This window comes from Miniopterus natalensis, chromosome 12 (genome assembly GCF_054644295.1).
Source record: "Miniopterus natalensis isolate mMinNat1 chromosome 12, mMinNat1.hap1, whole genome shotgun sequence".
Taxonomy (NCBI): domain Eukaryota; kingdom Metazoa; phylum Chordata; class Mammalia; order Chiroptera; family Miniopteridae; genus Miniopterus; species Miniopterus natalensis.
Window position 1 is genome coordinate 37,350,583 of NC_142092.1, and position 24,126 is coordinate 37,374,708.

The 24,126-nt window shown below is 35.8% G+C and overlaps 1 pseudogene; it reads right to left on the bottom strand.

Moving 5' to 3' along the window:
- Positions 1 to 457: 457 nt before the first annotated feature.
- LOC148091821 (ferritin heavy chain pseudogene) overlaps positions 458 to 24,126 on the bottom strand; it is an 86,922-nt pseudogene continuing 63,253 nt past the window's right edge.

The window sequence follows — 24,126 nt, forward strand, 5'->3', positions numbered from 1 at the left end:
CATTTTGCTGACTATTTTATAAATTTTGAAATTAACAAATATATGCCTTTTCCCCCTGAGATTATAATATCTGAAATTTTATCTCAGAAAGAAAATGGCAGAAGTGCTTAATAACATCTTTAAATATCACAGATTCATAAACAGTTGTATGGGATCAAAAAAACCCATTCTTCTGATGTGCTTTTTAGTTATTTGGTGCAGTCATCAAATACTTGCACAGCCTCTCTTAACACTTTCTCAGAAAAGGAATTTAAAATCTCTATAGGAAGACCCATTCAGATCATAAATTTCTTTTTGGAGGGGGTGTACCAAATTACTTCATTTGAAAGAATGATACAAGGGAAAGAACATAAGTGGATGATTTGGTACAAGTTACAAAAAAAAAAGATAACTCCAGCATGCATGTACTTGGTTTGGTGACCAGGGGAAGTCACCCCCATTGTTAAGGGAAGCCAACCTAAGACTTAGCTCCCTTTATTGTCTCCCAGATGTACTTGTCAAAGAAATACTCTGCCATGCCAGTTTCAGGGGCCCTCAACCTGCAGAAAGTTGGTTATGTGGCTACCCAATTCTTTGATGGATTTCATATGCTCATTCAGGTACTGAGTCTCAATGAAGTCAAATGAATGAGGAGCATCTTTGTTAGTGGCCGGTTTGTGCAATTCCAGTAGTGACTGATTCACACTTTTTTCCAAGAGTAATGCGCACTCCATTGTATTCAGCCTATTTTCCCAGTCGTCATGGTTTTGATATATTGAAGGAAGATTTGTCCACATCATTGGTTCTGCAGCTTCATCAGTTTCTCAGCATGTTCTATCTCCTCATGAAATTGGTGAAGAAAATATTTGACAAAGTTCTTCAAAGCCACATCATCATTGTCAAAGTAGTATGACATTCATAGTAGATGTAGGAAGCACAGACCTCCAGGTTGATCTGGCAGATGGCTGAGTCCTGGTGGTAGTTCTGGTGCACCTACAAAGTGAATGTGGTGGAGGGGACCTTGGGGCAGTTCTAGGGCACTGTGAGTAGGTGGCGGAAGGCTGGATCTGGGTAGGTGGCTTGGATGAGGGTCAAGCACTCTGTTGTCTAAGCACTGTTGCAGCAGGAAAATGTGGAGACTCCCAGCAAAGACTGTTCAAATCATGTTTCCTATGGTGAGCCATGCTTACTCTCTATAGTTTCAAGCCATGTGCCTCCCTTTCGCTCTCTGCAGTGGTGTGCTAGAGCTGGTCTGGATGTGCTTGGGAAAGCCAATTGTGTGCATCTCTTCTCAGCTCTGCATTCAATGATTTTATATTGGTAACTTGACATCAGCCATGGTGGAAATATTTTTGTCACAAAAATCTGCAAACCCTGCAAACACAGGCTGTTTTTTCTTCAAAGAACTGGTTTACCAGCATACCACTGCCTCTGAGGTAACATAACAAATTAAATTTCATCTTCCGCAAAGATTACTAAAATATTCAAGAACAGCTATCGTCTGTCTCTAACCCTCCCCCATTACTCTCCTATCTCTTCTTTTTTAGCTAAACATTATTGTTTTCTTAATTGTTTCTTTTAAATTCATTTTGTATATTCTCATTGTGTTGGTCTCACTCCCAGAGAAAAACAAAACAAAACATCAATTAGTTTAACCCTACCAAAACGTGATTTCTGAAACTGTGTGATTTTTTTAAAGAAGTTCCTGGTAGACTGGCACCATCATACTATTCTCTTTATTTATTTATTTATTTTACTTTTATAAAATTAAAATCACTTGAGTTTTATAGACAACTGTTTATATGAACTCAAATTAAATTTAGAGTTTTCATTTCTTGACTATTATGAAAAATTCATTGTATTTAGGCCACACATTTAGTCCAGCATTTGGCAAACATTTTTCTGTAAGAGGGCACATAATAATTATTGTAGACTTTAGCCATATGTTCTTTGTTGCAACTACACAACAATGATGCTATACTGTGAAAATTTCCAGAGGTAATATGTAAATGAATGGTAAGGTTGTGTCTTAATAAAACTTTATTTATAAAAACAGACAGCAACCAGATTTGATCCAAGGGTCATAGTTTGCCCATTCCTGATTGTGTCCATCAGAGTTGATAGTGTTACGCTAGTTGTCTTAACCAAGTGTTCTAAGGTGCAAACACCTCTTAGATTAAGTGCTCTTAATTTGGGTTCCATGAACTACAAGTAAATTTCAGTGGATCTATGAACTCTAAAAACTCTACCTAAAATGTTTCGGCCATGTATACTTTTTGTAAAAAAGAATAAATAAATAAATAAAATCAGATTCTCAAAGCAGTCTACAGTCCACTTTTCAGCACCACCACCTCAAAGAAGTACATAGATCTCCGCCTTGGACAGATAGAGTAATGCCAAAGTAGTTAGGATGCTCAAGCCATTGGGATAATTGTTAGAAAAAATTAGCAAATACAGGGAAAATGTAGCAAAAATATACATAGAATAAAATACATTAAAAACCTATAGGCAGATAGATGTAATCACTAAAACACATAATGAAATAAAATTCTGGATTGCTGTGAACTGCTTTGATGTTATACCAGCCTAGAAGGAATAAAGTAGATGGATTCATTCAATAGCAAATATCTATTAAGAGCTAGTTATGAATCAGGCTCCTTTCTGTGGTATAGAATTAGGGAAAAACCATCCAGAGAACCAAAGAACTAGAGCAACAAACAGTGCCACTGATCACTTACTACACAAACATTAGTTCTTTTTGTTGTACCCATATATTTTTATATAAATCATAATTTAGACAAACATATCATAAATTTGACAAAGGCCATGCACTATTGGAAAGCAGGCACAAAGCCATATAAACACTAAAAAAAAAAATCATAAAAGTTATTATATATACTGTAAATATATATCAATGTATATAGATATATAATCACAAAAGATATTTCTATAAAATTACTAACCTTAGCACACCCTTACTATTGGGGAATGTCAGGACACATACAATATCTAATAGCTAGTGCTTTAATAAAAAATTGTTTGAATTCGTCGTATGCAGTGAAGTATGACTCATTCCTTAAGACTTCAAAGTTAATGTTTAAAGAAAAAAACCCCTCTATTCCCAATAAATTTTCTATTCAATGTTCTATGATATTGTACCTTGAACATTTATTGTTGTTATGAAAACATGTGATTTCTATGCCTTTTATTCTTTGTTTTTATTGCTATTTGCTTAGATAAATAAAAGCACTATATCAATAAAAAACTATGTCTTTTGAAATTAATTATTTTTGGTTAAAATCTAGCATAAAATCCTAGCTTCTACCTTAGGCTGACAGTGCCTGAGGTTTTTATTTTTATTCACCAAACATCTACAGAAAGAAACGGCAAGATAAATTATAAAACATTAGTCAAGATTTGGGATAATTCAAAAGTTTGTGTGGTTTCAAATGTAAAATATCCATAAATACTTATATACACAAACCTAACCAAATATAAATGCTTATAATTAAGGGTAAGTCAAGTAGCCAAACACTTAATCACATTGTGATGTAAGTATAGTGAAAATTTTAAATGGCTTACATAATATAATTCGTTCATTCTTATTTATCTGTAATGTGACTGTTAAAAGTGCTGTATTTTCTTTTTAAAGGAACTTAGTCTCCACCTTTGGGCAAAGAAATGTGGAATATATATGCACACCAAAAAGCTCTTTATCTGACCTAATAATCTGCAATACCCTCACAGGCGAATACAAGTTATGGGCCAATTGTAGGTGTTTTTCACATATTTTAGAAGAATGGGGGCGTGCAGAAACAGTGCTGCAGACACAAATATTTGCTATATATTAATACATACGCTCCCAGTGACTGGGAGGAAAGTTTTAATTCCCACCACATAACGGTCCATTTGCCTCAAGTGTTCCAGAATGGTTCAATAATCACTAGCCATGTGTGTAGTTTGCTGAATTATTTAAGCTTATTTCCAGGGGGAAAAAAAGACAGGGAGGAAGGCAACTGATTCAATGCAAATGAAAAGCTTTTGAAGCTCCCTATGGCGAAGATGTGATTACAGTCAGACAGTTAATAACGTAGACTTAGAAAAATCTGAAGGTTTTAAAACTGTCTGGCCAGTCAGTAAATGAGGTTTTTCCACACTATCGACCAACTGCCATGCGCTGTAATGGTTTCAGATCTGTTTGGAGTTAGAGTGGACCCACAAATGAAGCAAGAATACCACCCCCGTACTTCCGATGATTAGGAGAAGCTGTTTGTAAACCTGAGCGGTTTTCCTCTGGATTTGGGATTGAGTCTTTAGCGCGTAGGTTTAAGAGCCATGCACCGCGAGCTGCTCTGAGCGCCGGTGCCGCTGTGCAAAGTGCCTGCAGGTTGGGATGAGGCCGCTCCTCTCAGGATGACCGCCAACCCGCCCCCCCGGGGCACCCCGTCATCTTGTGCAACTGGAGGAAACAGCGCCAGGAGAATCGCTGCCATCAGTATTCCTCCTGGTTATTAGATGAGGTTGAAACAGAAATTTGGAGACCTAAGCTTTTATTTTAGCTGCTACTCAAAACCCATTTGACGCAACTGTAGAAAATACATTTTTACTTTATAAAACGTTTATTTAATATTCATGGGGTACAAAGGTCTCTTTGTCTGCAAATCTCTTTGCATAGATGATAGATTCTGTGTTTCATAAAGATATTTTGATAATTAGACAAGTGTTAAATGTTTGCATTCTGGGTCTTTGAGTCATCGAAAGCATGGTTATCAAGAAGTTTGAATGTGCTTTGAAGAAATTAGAATAATGTCAGGTATTACACTGAGTTGAGTAAAGGTGACTATAACATTTGCCCTGAGCTCTGTGGATGAAGTGTTTCCCCTACACTCAAAATCCAGTTTAAGTGACCAGCTTTCCTAAAATTTTATGTGTTGTTTATTTTGTTGCCATTTATAAAGATTAGAGAAGAAACCATATTTTTAATATTTTACCTTATAAAAGATTTTGATTTCCTTATTAGAATTGTCTTAGTTATTAAAATTAAGGAGTTTGTCCTCAGATCCAATGGCAGATTGTTAAATGTAATTGCAGTAACCCTATTTTTTGGTGTGCATCTGTGTATTTATTTCATTTTTTTAAAAAAGTAGAGGCAAAAGGAATAGTAACATTTCCCATCATCTAAGGGAAACTTCAAACTTCCAGGGCTAAGCACAGGACTTTCTCGTGCATAAGCAAAGGTGTAAGACGTAGGTAGTTTTATATTCCTCCTCAGAAAATATTTATCATTTACTTCTCCTTTAAACATTTAAAATCCCATAAGTCATGCAAAAATCTTCCTTAAAGTAGGAGATGATCAGTTATATAGCACACGCAGTATCCCTAACCACATTAATTAACAGTGTGATACTTATCTTAGGAAAAGACCCGTCCTTTAAAAATGTTTAGTTAAAGCTCTATCATTGATGGAGTTTACGTCTTGAATTTAATCAGCAGTTGGCTCTATGCTGCGTGAGAAGCATGAAATCTCCCGGTTAGTCATTATGTATCAAGATTTTTTTCAAATTAGAAATGAAAACAGTTACTTTTCTTTTAATAGGGTTTTTGCTTTTCCCTTTAAAAATAAAGACTTGGAAAGAAAAAAGTAGGAAATACTAATCCATTATCATCAGGAACTATTTGAAGTTTAATTGATTTTACATTAAAAACATAATTAACTTTTTAATTTTTTCATCTTTCCTTGAGAAACCACACAAGAGGACATTTGTGTGCTGCTATTTGAGTAAATTTCCACACGGTAATATTATTTACACCAGAGAGAGAAAGCATTTTTTTATTGTACAACACACTTGAAAATAAAATTTTACCATCACAATATTTGGTGAATTTTATTCCTTATTGTGATATTTGCTTAGATCTATACATTTCTTAAAAATCAAGAATCAAAATGTTTAATTGGCATCAAGAGCTCAAATTGTTCAATTTCACATAGCTACTATTTCATTTTGGAAAGTGCCACATAAATAGCCTTTTGTCTCTAAGATTATCAATATTTGATCTATTTTTTACATGAGTAAATACAAAAATGGATCATTTATAAAATTATACACTCTCACTCTGCTCCAAAGTAATGTAATATTCCAAAGCAAACAGGCAATAGCATCCACAACCAGGACTGGAAAATTAACGTTGTTTCCATACAAATCAGAGGTCTACATTAGCGACAGTCACTGAATAAAAATATATTTCTTTACACGACTGTAAAGACCAACATCAGAATCTCCATAAAAGGTCAAGGATTTAGCTTTGGAAAATTCTGAATGCAAGCTTTTAAGCAAAATCATATTGTTGTCATTAGTAAAGTATCTGTCTCCATTTTATATATGCTTACATAAATTAGGCAGCTGTGATTATTTCTCAGGAAAACAAACATTTTGAATATAAAGACATCAGAGTTTAGCATCATTGTATTAACTGTTTCCTAACAACATGCAAATAAGCAAATTGGCTACCTTTCAAAGGAAACCACTATTTTCAAAATTTTATCTGGCTACATATGAATGTAACAAAATGAAAAAGTGCTTACAAATTAATATGAATTAAAAGTGATTGAATTTAGTAAATGGACTGTATAATACTTGAGATTTTGGTGCAAACACATGTGTTTCTCAAACTTAACATGTGGCCTTTTGTGACATGTTGGCTGTAGAATTTGCTTAAATAATATTTGCTACTACGTTTGATAGATACTACAAGAACAGACTTCAGCAAAATTGGATAAGGCAAATGTAAGTAGTAGCAAAAAAATAGAAACACATAAGAAACTTTAATATAGTTCATAGAAGCTATATATTGAAGGGAAAATTATATAATTTCATTATTTTGTACTTAATATGTGAGCAGAAGCTTCTTGCTACTTAAATTAGTTTAATATCTTTTCAATGACGGCACTTTAACGTACTCTATGAGTAGAATTCAAAGCATCGCATGACCATTTTTTTTGCTTCTATCATAGTCCAAGGGAAAGAAATGAATGGAAACAATTTGATTGCAAAATACCCAGTAATTTGACACTGACTAACAGTTTTGCAATCTAGATTTTGAAGTTGCAGTTCCCTAGCAGGACAATTAATTCTGTTTAGAAGATGGATTGGGGACAAATATAAACTTCAGCACATCCAGAAATTGCACGCAGTTAAAAAAAACAAATCAAAAACGGTGTCTCCTTCACTCAGCACCCTATTGGCGTGAGAACTGAAGTGGGGGGGGGGGGGGGAGCAAAGGTTTTTAATTGATTCTTAGACTCCAGAGAGTTGAAAAGGTCAGTATGCAGAGTAATCAAACATCCGCACACCAAATCCTAAACTAGTGGAAGAAAGGAACCTGGGGAAGACTGGTGCACGTTTTTTGTTTGTTTGTTTTGCTTTGTTTTTCACAGGATGATAGCAGTTTCTATATTTAAGGCTGTAAAGGCTTCAGAAGCGTGCGCGCTTAGAATATGGAAAGGCGTCCCTTACCTGACTCACTTGGGAGAGTCCCTGTCAATAACAGGTGTGACTTAACGGCATTGCATTCAAAGGCTAGACTGTTCATTAATAAAGAAAGGAGGAAGCCAGAATGAGACATCAACAGGGACCCCCAGGGAGTGCTGGATTAGGCAGTAATTAAATAATAGTTGGGGCTGCTCTCCTTCGCCGGGCATCGCGTTCTTGCCGCCCCCTCCCCCGGAGCAGAGGCGCCGGAGGAAGGGCGCCGCAGCGCCTGTCGGAGGCGATCAGCTCCGCAGGGCTGGAGGCCAAGCCGGGCCCGCCCCCCGCAGCCGCCCCCCCCAGCCCACCGGCCTCGCACGTGCGTGCGGCAGTCAGAAGGGATCACATCACCTAATGAAGAAAAACAGAAGCATATGGTAGGAAGGGGTCTCAGCAGGAGGCGACTGAAATGCCAAGGCTTGCACATAAACAAAATGTATGCAAAACGGTGTGTTCATAGACGCTGTCAGCCGGAATTTCAGGAGATAATAAGCCTGCAAAGGAAGATAGAGTTTTACTGTGACCACAGTTACCTAGGAGTCTGTATTTTTAGTTTAATTTTTTATTACTCTATAAAGTGGTGCACCAGAAGCAGGCTGGTCCCAGATAGTTAATTATGCATAAGCAGTTGCAAAGTTCGATTTGGCTGTGTGATACTGAGCCCCATATTCTTCGCAGTATATTTTACTCATACCTGCTGCAGACTTCCACATGGCAGCCGGATTGCAAACTGTAAGTGACTTCATCGCCGCCTTCCTTTTTGCACCCCAAAACCACGCAAGGGGGGAATGTTGAACTAAGTGTGCGAAATCACCCCGCCTTTGTAACTGAAATGCAAGTGCTCATCTTTCCGGAGGTGTATTCATTAATATTTTAGATGTGCATTGGGCATATTCTCCCTTATTGTTTCTTTCAAATTGGCTTCTGTGCAAAGTTAACGGTCTTAATCAAGACCCTTTCTTCGGGTAATGGCCCTGATCGCCCGAATGCAGCTGTCCTGCTGCACCGAATCTGTATAATTTGCCAGGGAAAAATGCATTTCATCCCCCCTTTTGACTTGGGAGCTTTTATGTAGGGGCAACCCTAGTGTTGTCGCTTTGTGTAATCAGTTTGACTGGAACCTTCAAACTTCGGTGTCCCTTTGCTGTGAACATTTTAATATTCTGTGATGATATGGTTAAAGATCCAGAAAGACAGAATTCAAAGACAGATCTCTTTGTGTTCTCTCAAGTATGACCCCGAGCACTTTGTGTTCCAATGTTGACAACAGATAAACCAAGTTATTGTTCCAAAAAGTAAAGGTGATACGGGCTCTCCTATGAGCAGTTACAGTAAGGAAAAAATATATTATCTTCAAGTTAAGTTTTAAGTTTGAGCATGAATAATCAATCTTTTTCAATTTGTATATTTTGTATTTTATATGAGAGATAATCACATCTCTTAAAAGTTATATTTTAAATAGATTTTGTTACCATTCACCATCTGTTCTCAATGGCACCTATGGGAGAAAATATAAATTTATTTATTCATTTATTTATTTTGCTTAAAAGATTCCTGGAATTACCAATTGTCTTTACAATTTAGTGTCTGTCTAAAACTAAGAATGTGATTGGTTATGTGACAAAATTAGTAAAGTCTAGCTTCCCCAGTGCCCCAAAGCTTCACATCCATTTATTGATCTAATTGCCTCATTGCATGAATATAAATGCATAGATAGGACGTGTGAACAGTTTTCTTTTGGAGGTGATGTGAAGGCACTTCGCTAGGCATTGATGTAATCGGAGTATCAGGGCTTTTGTATTAATCTGTGCTCTGAGCTAGAGAAGTTTCTGACAGAATACCTTCCTGCCAGAGAGCCTTACTGTTGTAGCAGCATGTGGGTAAATGTCTTTGTGGATCATTTTTTAAATGTTTGTTCCTCTTTGTTGCTCTCATAATTTCATCCTGAAACTTCCGTTTTGAGTAGTTGAGGATATCCAAAAAACACACAACCTTGGGGAATTTTTATCCTCAGGAAACACGCAGCCCTAAATTAGCATCCACCAGATCAAAATGAAGGCAGAATTAAGCAGGTGCCAATTGATTGGAGACTATTCAGGAACAACTGATTGAACCCCAAATTCTGCTTCCAATAAAGTGGGCCATGTCTTAGCAAACTTCCCCGAGGACAAAACCAGAGAATTGGATTGAGATATGTCTCAGGATCATCTTTTCTTCGGCTATGATTCTTTAGGTGGATCTCACACAGCTCTGCTTGGCCCAGAATTGTCCCAAATGCCCTTTTAGCTACTTCATAACAGGCAATGGGAGAGCCAGAGAGAGCAACTTCAGGCAAAATGTTGACTCCTTGTGGCATGCCTTTGATGGCAGTGTGACGGGTACTCTCAGCATTCTGCTACGCCCCCAATTCATCTCCCCTGTGCTCCGCGTGTTAGCAAAAGCTTGCCCTGAAGTGCCTTTTTTTTCCCCCTCCCAAAGAACAGCCTCTCAGACACTCCTGGCAATTTGGTTCTAAAGTGGAATAAAGAGGCTGGGTCGGCAGTGCCGGGGGGAAAGCTGCACTACACAATTACTGGCATAATTCAAAATAGAAAAAAAAAGAAATTTGCCCTCACACCACGGTAATTTTGTATTCTGGTTTAAAAGAGCTTATTGGGAAAATATTTTGCAGGAGTGAATAAATATTTTTGAACAGTCTCTAGGACCGTTTTTAATGCTTTCTTACTGGTCTCTTGTAATCCTTTGAAAAAGTCTTCATGAACAAACAAAGCAGACAGCCAATAATATCTTAACACAACCAGAAACAAGCAAATAAGACCATCGCTTACCATGCTCATAAGTATGTTCAATTTCCTAAAGCTTTTATTACTAAATACCTCTTGGATAGAGCATTTTCAGATTCTTCGCAATTACCATGATCATGTGTAATTAGTAGCAGATAATCTAATTTCTCCTTCACTAAAAAAAATATTTAAAGAAACTGACAAGTTTTTCAAAATGAAAAATACATATGGCAGTAAGAATTTTGAATTAATATTGAAGACTTGAAAATTCTTTCATAAACATGAAATTTTTCCTTTTTAATTATAATTAAAGTTATTTGGAGACATAAGCAGTGGTGTTATATATAATATTTTTATTTATTTATTTATTTTATTATTAGTTTTTTAAATCCTTACCCGAGGATAGTTTTTCCATGGCTTTTCAGAGAGTGGAAGGGAGAGGGAGAGAAGGAGAGAGAGAGGCATCCATGTGAGAGAGACACATCGATTGGTTGCCTCCCGCACGCACCCCGACTGGGGCTGGGGATGGAGCCTGCAGCTGAGATACGTGCCCTTGGCTGGAATCAAACCTGGGACCCTTCAGTCCGTGGGCCGACGCTCTAACCGTGAGCCAAACCAGCTAGGGCAATGTTTTAAATGTTAAATGTATATTGAGCATAAGAAAGGCATATTTTTAAAAAATATATCTTTATTGATTTCAGAGAGAGGAAGGGAGAGGGAGAGAGAGAGACAGAAACATCAGTGATAACAGAGTCATTGATCGGCTGCCTCCTGCACGCCCCCGACTGAGGACCGAGCCCCCAACCCGGGCCTGTGCCCTGACCGGGAATCGAACCTAATCTCCTGGATCCTAGGTTGACGCTCAACCGCTGAGCCACGCCTGGCAGGGCAAGGCATGATTTTTAAGAAGCGAATTATTTGAATATAAACTTACATTTTTAACCTCATCAAAGATAATGTGAATGAAATTAAACCTACCTTTTTTCTTATATTACTAGGGCTGTACTATATCTTACGGAATTTGAGAACACTAAGTATTTTCACATCTTATTTGATCTAGTGAAAATGAAAAGACAAGTGGCAGAATCCAGCTGAACATGTTTCACAAATTCCACAAAATTAAAGACTTTGCTGTTGGCCAAGAAATGATGTCTCATATTGAGCTCTAGGCAGAAATCCTTTTTCTTCTCAAAATGATAGTCTATGAAAGGCAACTCTAGTGTGGTGCTCCAGTGCTTTAGAACACACTTTAGAACATTCCAGCACACATGGGATCCAAGGATGGAAACTTGTTCAAGTGGAACCAATGTAAGCCTTCCAATTTAATACTTCTTGTTTGCTTCACTTTTATTTTTAGTTACAACTGAAATAGAAAAAAAATAAAGCTAAGCATATATGAGTAGAAAATTTGAAGTAGTGCAACTTTGGAAGAGCAACACAACTGAGTAAATTAGAAATTAAGCAAGTACATTGATGACTCTGGGTATTGCTGGATTGTTGAAGCACCTCAGATAATAATGGTTTGACTTTGGACACATTTAGAGCTTTCTTTGTTTGAATATTCTCAAACAGGAAAAAAATATAAACACTAAAAGGCTCTCTTGCCTTCCTGAGTCCCTTTGACATTTCTAGATGTTCACCAAGCTTGCTGTTATATGTCCTGTTTTACTAACATTCAGTGCACCCTGCTGCTACATAATGATTTATTTATTTTATTGTTGAAAGTCATGTAAAGGCTTTAATGTCTAAAATATGAAAATATAAAATGCAAATAAACCTCTGGATCAGATTCCAATAAGTAAAAGGAATAATCATAGTCTATCTATCTATCATCTATCTATCTATCTATCTATCTATCTATCTATCTATCTATCTATCTATCTATCTATCTATCTATCTATCTATCATCTATCTATCTATCATCTATCATCTATCTATCTATCTATCTATCTATCTATCTATCATCTATCTATCTATCTATCTATCTATCTATCTATCTATCTATCTATCTATCTATCTATCATCTATCTATCTATCATCTATCTATCATCTATCTATCATCTATCATCTATCTATATCTATTGATCTATCATCTATCTATCTGTATGTATGTATAAAAATGTCTAAACACAAAAGCAGAATAAAAAACATTACATTTGATTGGTAGATTCATTTAACTTATTTTTATATAGAGGTGCTAAGTCTGGATGTATTAAATGTGCTCCAGTATTAAAAAATCAAAACTACATGGTATCAGAAACAATATAAGACGTGGTATTTTACTTTGCATTCTAACAGGAGTGTCAAACATTTTGGGCTTCATTTATCAAAAGTAAATTTAAAAATAAATTTAAAACAATTTAGGTGTTTGAACAGCGACATTTGCAAAGCTCTAAGTATTAGCTCTTAAAGGTTATGCTTTTTGTATTCTCCAACAACTTGTATTATTTGACTAGTTGACAGATATTTTAATTAGGAGAGCCTTAAGTCAAAGATTGTTTTGATAGAGGAGCTCCAGAAATTGTCAGTTTGGCACTACCTTTCAAAAAGCGTGGCATGTTGTTTTCAAAACAGACAGACGAAATCACCCACATAATCAATAAAAATAATAATGATAATAATAACAGTAGCAAATGGGTCTAGTACAATTAGTTTTCTCTACAGATTGTGGTCCACACCCCCTACTCTTTGCCTTTGACAGGTAAATGGTTGAAGACAGAAGACTTATTATAGATTTTACATCCAGCCCGGGAGGATTGTGACTGATCCCATTGAGCAGGCTCAGGTCAGCTGAGCCCTCCCCTTCAAAGCATCATGGTGTCTCCGAGCATCGTCGCAAGCTTGTCCTGGCAGTAAGCCAGGCTTCAAAAGCCTTTCACTGCAGTCACTGACTCACTAATGGGCAACTGCAGGCTTTCTGATTTTCCTTTCGTTTCATGTGTTCATTTGACATAAATTTAATTAAACCAAATCTGGTGTTAAAGCAAGACAAGATAAAAGTGATATGTCTCAAATTAAAGAACTGTGAAAGATACAGGAAACAGAACTATGCTTTTTTTAAAAAATCTGTTTCTGTAAAATATTGTCAATTTTCGTAAGCTCGCTACTTAAAGTCAGCTAAAAAAAAAAAAAAAAAAAAAAAAGATACCTGTATGCATTATTAAGAATAATGTGTATCCAGGGTTAGATGAAGGTCTTGGCCCCATATTCTCTGTAGTAAAACCTTTCATAGAATTCTTATGTTTTCTTTCATTCTCACACTTCAGGTAGTCACCTCTTCACAGGATATAAGACAAATCTGCCCTTCTTCTGGCTACATAGCTATAGTTGTTAGACAGCTCAAAAGCATACAACAGCAGAAACATGAAAAGATCACATATTAAATATAAAAAAAATCATCATTTTTCAAAGGTCTCTTTTGGTTTTTACTTAAGGCTAAAGAGGAGATTGAGAGAGTGAAAAAGATCATGTTGCTTAAAAAGGTCCATTTAATTGCTTTGAATGTTGCTTTAGGAAACATCCAAGTTTTTCCTTTTAAAAATCACTTTTTCCCCATTAAAAGATCTCAGGCTAGAAATGCACTATGTGAACTCAAAGCAGTTTTGCAGGCTTCTTCAAGAATGCTCAGCCTGGTCCTCTCCCTGCCTGAGGCTGGAATGCTGTCATTTCCTAGGTCCACAGTGCAGGTCTCTGGGTATAAAATGATTATTCTGAGCAAATACACCCAAACTAGCAAGTGAATGCAGTGTCCTGTGGACAAGAATCAGAAAAACCGAAAGTACTGTGCTGGCAAGTTGTGTGATAGAAGGTAGATTTCCTTGGAGCAGGAAACAGTGTGTGGCACTTGGAGCCTCAGCGTTTCTTGCATCTCAACTTTTGATGGCCAACTTCTTTCATTGCCAACAGAGCTCAGCTCAGATTCCTCCATACTCCCCTGACTTGATTACTTTCTGTAGAAACCCACTAAAATTCAGACTCAGGGTTGAAGATCATCAAATCCCTCTGTAACCTCTTTCATATAAGAGTTGATGCCCAGCAGGCGTGGCTCAGTGGTTGAGTGTCGACCCATCAATTAAGAGGTCACCGTTTGATTCCCGGTCAGAGCGCATGTCCAGGTTTCGGGCTTGATCCCCATCAGGGGGCGTGCAGGAGGCAGCTTATCAATGACTCTCATCATTGATGTTTCTTTCTCTCTCTCCCTCTCCCTTCCTCTTTCTGAAATCAATAAAAATATATATGTATATATATATTTTTTAAAAAGTTGAAAAAATAAAGAGCCAACAAGATTAAATGACATGTCCACAGTTACACAGCCAGGTATCAGCATAGCTCTGCCAAAATTCACATTTTCTGACTCCCAGATGATTGTTTTGTTTTAGTGTTTTTTAGCACTGAGTGTTGCATTACAATAGATCCTTTAAATTCTTCAAAATAAACTCTTCACATTTCCAGGTGTTTGTCATTTCCCTCACCTAAGAGAAAATATCCCTAATATTTTTCTAGTGTAGGTAGAATTAAACCTATTTTACTTAAGATTCTCAAGAGTCTCATATATTATTCTTCCTTTAGTACTCACTTAATAACTGCTATTTGTTGGCTGATCCTTTGGTTTTTGGGAATTATTAATGGGAACACTTTTAGGCTTCAACTTTCATAAAGTAGACATTACTCCTGAAAGACATTCAAGTCTTTAATGTGATCACAGAACAAAGCCTGTGTTTCACTAACAACCAAGCAGAGTGATGCTTCTCAATACAGTGGACATTTATTTAGTCTGTAAGAAATTTCACTTTAAATTTTCCTCTGAATCCATATTATTATCTAAATACAAAAGACAGAGATTGGTACAGTCCCCCTTAGACAAAAGCTTCTTTTTCAAAACTTCTTTTGATTTTTTTTTTAGCCACAGACCTAAGTTTATTTACAGTTATTATACACTTTCTATATACATATACATATGCATATATTTATCAATCCATATTCACATTTGTAACATACTCTAATTTTTATTTTTTTAAATATATCTTTACTGACTTCAGAGAGAGGAAAGGAGAGGGAGAGGGAGATAGAAACATCAATGATGAGAGTCACTGATCGGCTGCCTCCTGCACGCCCCTGACTGGGGATCGAGCCAGCAACCCAGGCATGTGCCCTGACTGGGAATCGAACCCTGATCACCTGGATCCTGGGTCGATGCTCAACCACTGAGCCACGCCTGGCAGGGCCATACTCTAGTTTTAATAAAGAGTGCTTTAAAATGTTTAATGAGACACTGACAAGGTCCACAATGATAGCCTGTGTTAACATGGTTTTATCAGTGTCCGTACAATGTGCTGAGTTCATTCAACAAATATTCATTAAGTGAGTACTTTATATAATTCACTGAATACACAAGAAAATGGTGCGCCAGCTACTGACCACTTAGTAATCACTGTACCCAACAAAGATGTCCTATTTTTCTTATTGTATATATTATATTTTTGAATAGTTTTACAATATTAAATGACACAAAATTCAAATTTTTGTAGTTTTGCAGTTCTGGAATCCATTAAGTATTTTGTTTTCATAAAGGTTGAACTCTTAGTGGTAGACCCAAGGTAGAAGTCTTATCGGATGCTAGAAAACTTAACGATGCTAGGTAATTGAGTTGATTGATCAGAATGTAATTGAGAGTGTTTATGAATCTCGCCATATTGAATACCTGATAGTTAAAAAAATTCTTTTAAATCACAAATAAATTTCAAATTCCCAATGTTAACCATAGTTGCAGAAATAAAGTATCATTATCCTCTAATAATATAATTACTACACGATAGTCGTAAATTTTCTCTTCCTTGATATATTGCAAACCTGTGTAATCAAATATCTTTGTTAAAAAGTTGAATATTTTAAAAACATCATACAAGCTTCCTATATATTTAATAGATTATATTTCTATTTCAGAAATGATTTTACATAACAAATTGAATGTCTCTTCTTATATTTAATAAGTGAATATTTGGGAGTTTAACTTTTAAGCCTTTTTTATTAATTGATAACAAAAATTAAAACTGCAGATATCCTCATTACAACATTTAAAAAAGCAGGTAAAATGTAATTCTGTACAGGTTATAAACAAACGTACCCTTGTTGCAGGACAAAATCTTTGAAAAGCAAAATGATTCCTAAGGTGCCGGAAATTCCCTGTGCCCCTAGAAGCGTTTTTTGTTTTTTGTTTTAAGATTCTCAACAGTAATAAAAGACATCTGACAAATTAGCATTAAATATTTCTTTGGGTAAATATGAAAAACTATCAGTTCACCGCTTCAGAATGCTGTTAAGAAACAAAATGCTTATAAATACCAACAATGTGAAAAAAGTAGAGTTCAGAAAAACAAGTAAGAATTTCAAAAACAACCTGTAGAAATCAGGTCTTAAAAATCCCATCTGCTATTTTATCTCATTATATGGCATTTCATCTCCAATACTTAGCCTTTGGGTTAACATCTTAGCAACCATTATTAGGCAACTAGTTTCTGAAAATGATTGAAAAAATGTAGGCTGACCCTTGGCAGTCTTCCTCTCTTGTTAAGAATTTAGATAATATCTAAGGCTCGGTGCTTGACATTCTAAACTTCCTCGGAGTGAAATTATGGCGCAGAATGCCCAGTACCAAACATGAAATGACAAGTAATTTCTTTTAAAGCAACTACCATTTGGTAACATCTGGATGAATGGTTGTCTTTATAAGTCCATGCTCCCCCCACCACCCCTCCCCTGCATTTTATTTGGCGTCATATTAGATAGAGTCAGCCTTTCACACAGAATTTTGTCTGGGTCCCACAGCATAATTCCTCTCCTCCTCTATTTCCTCCTCCTGTAAGAAAACAACAGTAAGAATAAGAGCTCATGCCTGCCATGTTATTAATCAAATATACTTCATGCAGTTTATTTCCTCTTTTTGACTGACAAAGAACCTTGGCAAGGAGTATCTTTATCACAAAATTTTGTCTTATACTAAAGAGGAAAATCTTGGTGGAAATACGAAAGCCGTACTAGAGTCTAAATGCCGTACAGCAGGAGTTGGCAAACACTTTTGATAAAGGCCAGACAGTTAATATTTTAGGTTTTGCAGCCCATATAGGCTTGGCTGTAATTGCTCAGCTCTACTGTTACAGTACTGATGCTCTTTTATAAAATTTTGATTTTTTTGTTTATTATGAGTTTTTTGGATTAACTTTGAGTTTTAAAATATTGCATTAAGATATTATCTATCTTTATAACTGAGTATCTGGGCACCCCTTCAATTCTGTGCTCAAGGTGCCTCACTTGTCTTAACCTAGTTTCGACCCCGTGCAACTCAAAAGCAGCCATAGACAACGAACACATAAATAAATCAGCATGGTGGTTTTCCCATAAAATTTTGTCAGCTCTGAAGTTTGAATTTCACATGTCATGAAATATTACTTCTGTTTTTGATTTTCATCCATTTTCAAAATCATAAAAACAATTCTTAAGTTGCTGATTGTACAAAAATAGGCAGCTTATGGAATCTGACCCTTAGGCCAGAGTTTGCCAATTCCTCCTTTAGAAATTCAGATATGTTCTGTTTTACAAGAGACACTACTCTGAAAAAGTCACATTGATATTAAGAAGACTATAAAACAATAATAGTTTTCTTAGCAGAATGAAATTATGGGTAACTATTTCCTCTATGACATGGTTTTGTTTATTTTATAATTAAAACTGCTTAAAATACGAACTGATAGCTTATTTTTATACCTTGAATAACATCTTTATATTGGATTGCATCAGAATCCCAGAACTGTGTGAGTTTACTTTTGATTGATTTACAATGAGCAGTTCTTAGCATGAAATTTCAAATCAATGACTGCTTAGCCCTTAGGTCAAGTTATTTATGATTTATGGACAAGAGTAGGCACACCACAAGCACTCAGGCTCTCAGTTCACTGGCATTAAATGCTAATTTATAAATACACATTTGCATATGTACATATAGTAGACACATTAAGTGTTTAAACATTTAAATCCTTGGATTTTAAAAAACAATTATAACCACCCCTCAAACACGTTCTGTCTCTCTCACAAACAGAAGTGTATTAAAGAAAGTTGGTAACAAAAACATGAATGTGAGAAACATAGACAATCTAGATCTGGACCTCAAATCTGTTTCTTGAATAGGTGGTCAAAAAATAGAATTTATTTTCTGTTATTAGAATCTGGGAAAGGACAAGGATCTGCTTACCATTATATAGGTGCAGTGGGAGGTAGATTTATCAAATCTGAGAGTCAAATTTGAAACAAATTTTCCCATAAAGAGTCACAAAAAGTGGTTAATACTCTACTATTAGTCGTTCTATGTGGCAATCAAATAGCTTATGTGGGGCTGACGGTTTAATTAACCACACCATCTCCAACAACTTTCCCTACATAAAAATGTATCTCATATTGTAAACTTTTTATTTTCCAGCATAAGCTTGCTTCACAAATTGTGAGTTTAGCTTTCTAAGTGCATATGAAGTTAGGCATGGCTTAAGTGATGCTGTAAATAACTAAAACATAAAAGATACTGCCTATCAGGCTGCAACAGTGAACTACCACCCGACTTCAGCCCGGTTGGCACAAGGAAAATGCTATGGAGTAATTCACGTCTGCAGCGGCTTCAGTGATACCATTTAAGCTAGAGGTAAATTGGCAGAACAAGGATCTGACTAAACTAAATTTGGCTTCAGCCACCTATTACTCATGCCCTCTTTCTACTACATTCACACTCCAATTAACAAACCGTAAATGATACACACACATATATTTATAGTTTATATTTTTCCTGTGTTGGCAATGAAACTCAAAATTACTTTCTGCAAACTGTGAGAATCTTCCATTTGAATCTGTCTGATAAGCTTGGCCTCGGAAGTGGTGGGGTGCATGGGCTTTTCCTGTTCGTCCTAGAAAAGAGTTACATTTGTACCCATTACCTCTATCCTATCACCACTTCCCACTCTTCTGGGCTAATGATCATTCACATCCTTTACATAATAACTAACACTCAGAAGGAGGCTCTGTGCCAAACACTGCAGGCTCTACTGTCATTTCCAATATAAGGAGAGGTACAGCAATATTACAACTTTAAGAAATTCATCTAAGGTTACGAAGTAAGTTTCTTCTGTGCCAAGATACCAATCTAGCTCTTTCTGAATAAAAATCTGTGCTTTCCTAAAGGCCAGATCTCTTGATGCATAATTTACATGCATTAAAAGTCACAGTTCTATGAGTTTTGACAAACATACTAAGTGTATAACCATGACCACAATCAACATGTAAAATATTTTCACCACCTTAAAATATTCCTTTGTTATTGTTCCTAATCAACCCTCTTCCTCTCTCTTAAGACCATGGGATCTACTGATCTGATTTCTGTCCCTCTAAGTTTGTGTTTGCTAAAATGTCATAAAAATGGGATCATACAGTACGTGGCTTTTTGTGTGGACTTCTTTCACATAGCATTTTTCATGTTAATTCCTTTTTATTTATTGATAAATTCATGAGCAGCATTCCACTGGCTGGAGGCACTTCAGTTTGTCAATTCATTCACTGGTAATGGACACTTGGATTGTGTCCAGTTTTTAATGATTATGATTAAAATCACTATAACCACTCATGTACAGGTATTAGTGTGACACGTATTTTCATTTCTTTTGCATAAACACCTAGGAGTAACATTGGTGAGTCATAAATATGTTTGTTGTGTATGTTTTATTTTTATCAAAACTGCCAGACCGTTGTCCAAAGTGGCTGTTATTTTGCCCCACAGGCAATGTCTGAGCGTTCCAGTTGCTCTGCCTCCTCATCAGCCGCTTTGACAGATGTGTGGTGGAATCCCATTGTTGTTTTTGTATTTCCCTAATGAATGATGACATTGAGCATCTTTTCAAATGCTTGTTTGGCCATTTGGCTCTTGTCTTTGATGCAATATCAAGTCTTTTGGCTCTTTTAAAAATTGGGTTGTTTTCTTATTATTGTGTTTTTAAAAATATATTCTGGATCCAAGTATTACATCAAATATATTCCTGTCTATGCTTTTTAACAATTATGTTTTAGAATATTTTTAGTTTAACAGCAAGATTAAGAGAAAAGTGGAGAGGTTTCCCATATACCCTCTGCATCACCCATGCAGAGCCTTCTCTGTTTTCAATATTCCTCACCAGAGCTACATCTGTTTCCCTCAAAGTCCATAGCTACACATTCTATGGGTTTGTACAAATGTATAATGACATGTATCCATCACTGTAGTTTCATATCGAATATTTTCACTGACCTAAAAATCCTCTGTGCTCCATCTAGTCACTGTTTTCACAAAACTTTAAGTTGAATTATTTTAAAAAATTGGCAAATGTTTGCTCTCCCTCTTTAAGACAAAGAGTTAATGTCTCTCTTTATAAGGAGTAAATATAAAGACAACCCCATCAAAGAAAAAGTGTGCAAATAATAAGACAAGGCAAATCATAAAGAAGAAATATATAACAAGTAAACATGTCAAACAATGTTCAAATTTCCAATAATGACAAAATACAAACAGCGTTTTTATATCATTGGCAAATATTAAATTTTTTCATTATAATCATATAATTAAATATATGTAGCAATTAAATATGAGCAAGACGGAAGTCACAGCCACTGCTGGAGGGCCTATAATTGGTACAAGCCCTCTTGAAGAATTTGGCATAGGTAGTAAGAGCCTTCCTCTGATACTGTTTTGTTCAGTAGGCCTACCTGTGAGTGCAGACCTAGCAACAAGCTAGCTACAAAACTAGTAGAGGATGTTTTTCTCTTTCTCAGTTCTGTTTTATCCCAATTTTACAGACAAAGAAAGTGAGGTACAAAAGATTGAGTAATGAAGAAAAATATAGAGTTAGTTACTGAAAGAGGTAGGATTCTGGGGTTTCAGTCCTGGAGCCTGTGTGAATTACTATACAAAGAATGTTTTTCTATACCATTCAGACTTTTCCTGGAATTGTTATGAAGGCTAGGTGAATTTTTCCTATTGAGTATGAGGCTTTTCTTTTCATGAAAATTTAAAAAAACACATTTCTGGCTTCTTTTATATAGCTGATTCTATGTGGAAGCAGAGTGAGTTCCTTTTACTCTTTGATATTTATATATTTTTTGACAATATTTGATACACACCTATTTCTTTTTTTGTCCCTGAGTAACCTTGGCTCAAGAGTAGGAAGACTCCAATTTAAGAACTTCTCACTCTAGACTTATGTACATAACCGGGCACAAAATTTGGCTAATGTAGGTGTTGAGCCTGAAGAGAATGTTGGTCTCAATTCAACATCTCAATATAGGGAGTCAGTCCAAGTGAGAGTACGATTGTAGGGAATTCAGGTCTTGTGATTCGGATTACGTGCTGCTCATTATCATAGAAGATGACTTTATTCTAAATCCTACCGAAAAGGGAGAGAAGGGAAAGCATGGAAAAAATGGTCACATGCCTCTTGCTTATTTGGGTTTACTGAGGATTGAAATAAACATGGAAAGTGTTAGCAGCAGAAACAAAAGCTCAGGAAAAATGGATATAGAGAAAGTCAATCTGTGCTTGGCACTCCCCTCTCAATAATAACCGCCATATTTTATCACTTCCCTTCAAGAGGGAACCTGCATCACTTCTTTACCTACTGATAATCACAGTTATAATTTATTCAGTGCTTTCTCTATGCAAAGCATAGTACTACTTGCCTGATAATAAACAATATTTCTAACTTGTGATGATTAATTTTATGTGTCAATGTGGCTAGGCCACAGTACTCAGGTATTTGGTCAAACACCAGATTGGGTGGCTCTGTAAAGGTTTTTCTTTTCTTTTCTTTTTTTTTTTTAAGATGAGATTAGCATTTAAATAGTAGACTTTGAGTAAAGCAGATTACCCTCCATAATACAGGTGGTCATCAACTCAATAAGTTGAAGTCATATAAGAAAACAGAGTTCCCCTGAGAAAAAGGAAATTCTGTCTCCAGACTATCTTCAAACTTGAACTGCAACATCACCTGTTCCAGCCTGCTTGCCTACCTGAATGTTTTGGGCTTGCCAGCCTCCAAAATTATGTGAACCAAATCCTAAAAATAAATCTATTGTCCAGTTGGCATGGCTCAGTGGTTGAACGTCGACCCATGAACCAGGAGATCATGGCTCGATTCTGGGTCAGGGCATACGCCTGGGTTGGAAGCTTGATCCCTAGGCATGTGCCAGTAGGGGGAATGCAGGAGGCAGCTGATCAGTGACTTTCTCTTATCCTTGATGTTTCTATCTCTCTCTCCCTCTTCCTTCCTCTCTCTGAAATCAATAAAAACATATTTTAAAAATAAATAAATAAATCTCATCTATACACCTTTTTGATTCTGTTTCTCTAGAGAACCCTGGCTAATGAGATTTCAACCCTTCCTAATTTCCTGCTGGAAATTCTCATCAGTCTTTTCTTTCATTATTCTTATCCCAATGGCTAAAGACTTGGGATTTCCATACTTATTTCTCCAATAAAAATCTCTACAATTCATTTTTTTATTTTACATCACCACTGCCCATAACCAAGTCTAGCCATCGCCATCTCTCTCCTGAATTCATATAACTTTCTCACTAGTCGACTTTACCCTTTCCTGCCTTCCTTCACTACATTATCCACAATGCTACAAAATAAATTTTATAAAATATATATCCAATGTTGCCACCTTTATCCTTAAATATTTCAGTGGTTTCCCATGTATTTTTAGAAAATCAAAGGTTTTTAAGGTAAAAATGCATGAATATAGCCATGTAAGGTACAGGAGAGTTAATGAAAAATATGACTACACTTTTTAAATTTTATTTTAAAGCAAAGCGTACTTAAAATATTGTAAAAAATTTTTGGAAGTTAAAACAGGAACCTATCAATATATATGATTTCCTTTCATATTCTTTAGCTACTAAAGATTACTCTACTTCATAATTAGGATTAAGTTTTTATGGGGATTGGGAGTTTTCAGATAATATATATTGAGCACCCCGTTGGACCTGCAATAACCAACCAATAAATATGTATTTTTTTTTCTCTTCCTTTGGTACTGTAGAGAGCAAGACGGTATTTTGTTCAAACATTTTTCCATGAATCAGAATTTACAGTAAGAAATACATTTTTTATTTTTGTTGCACAATATGTTGTAGCACAATTCAAAATGTTTTAAACACACACACAAACATATGTCGTCATACAGGCATGTGCATGTCTGACATAAAAAATAGAAACAAAAATTTGACAAAGCAATATTTTATATTAAATGTTGATGTTTTATTTTATGTTTCAGTCTAGTTAATTTTATTAATTATAATTAATAATTTTTATTAATTAATGCTGATTGCCACTACTTAAATAATTTTATGACCCACTAATTGGTCTGGACTCATATTTTGAGTAGCTGCACTTTAAAATATTTTATCTTTCTTTTGACTTTCTGGAGAAAGTTATGAGATTTCTCATCTATATAGTTTAAGCTTAAGTGAGGATAGAGCCCTGGCTGGTATGGATCAGCTGGTTGAGTGTTGTCCTGTGCACCAACAGATCTCTGGTTCAACTTCCAGTCAGGGCACATGCCCAGGTTGGAGAGTTTGACCTGGAGGCAACCAGTGGATGTTTCTCTCTAACATAGATGTTTCTCTCTCTCCCTCTCTCTTCCTCTCTCTCTAAAGTCAATAAAAACATTTTAAAAAAAGGATAGAGAGATTGATTTATATTGAGAATACAGGAAAAAGATATTTTATTGATACTCCCAAATTAAGGTTTCTAACACCCATTATTATAATTTTAT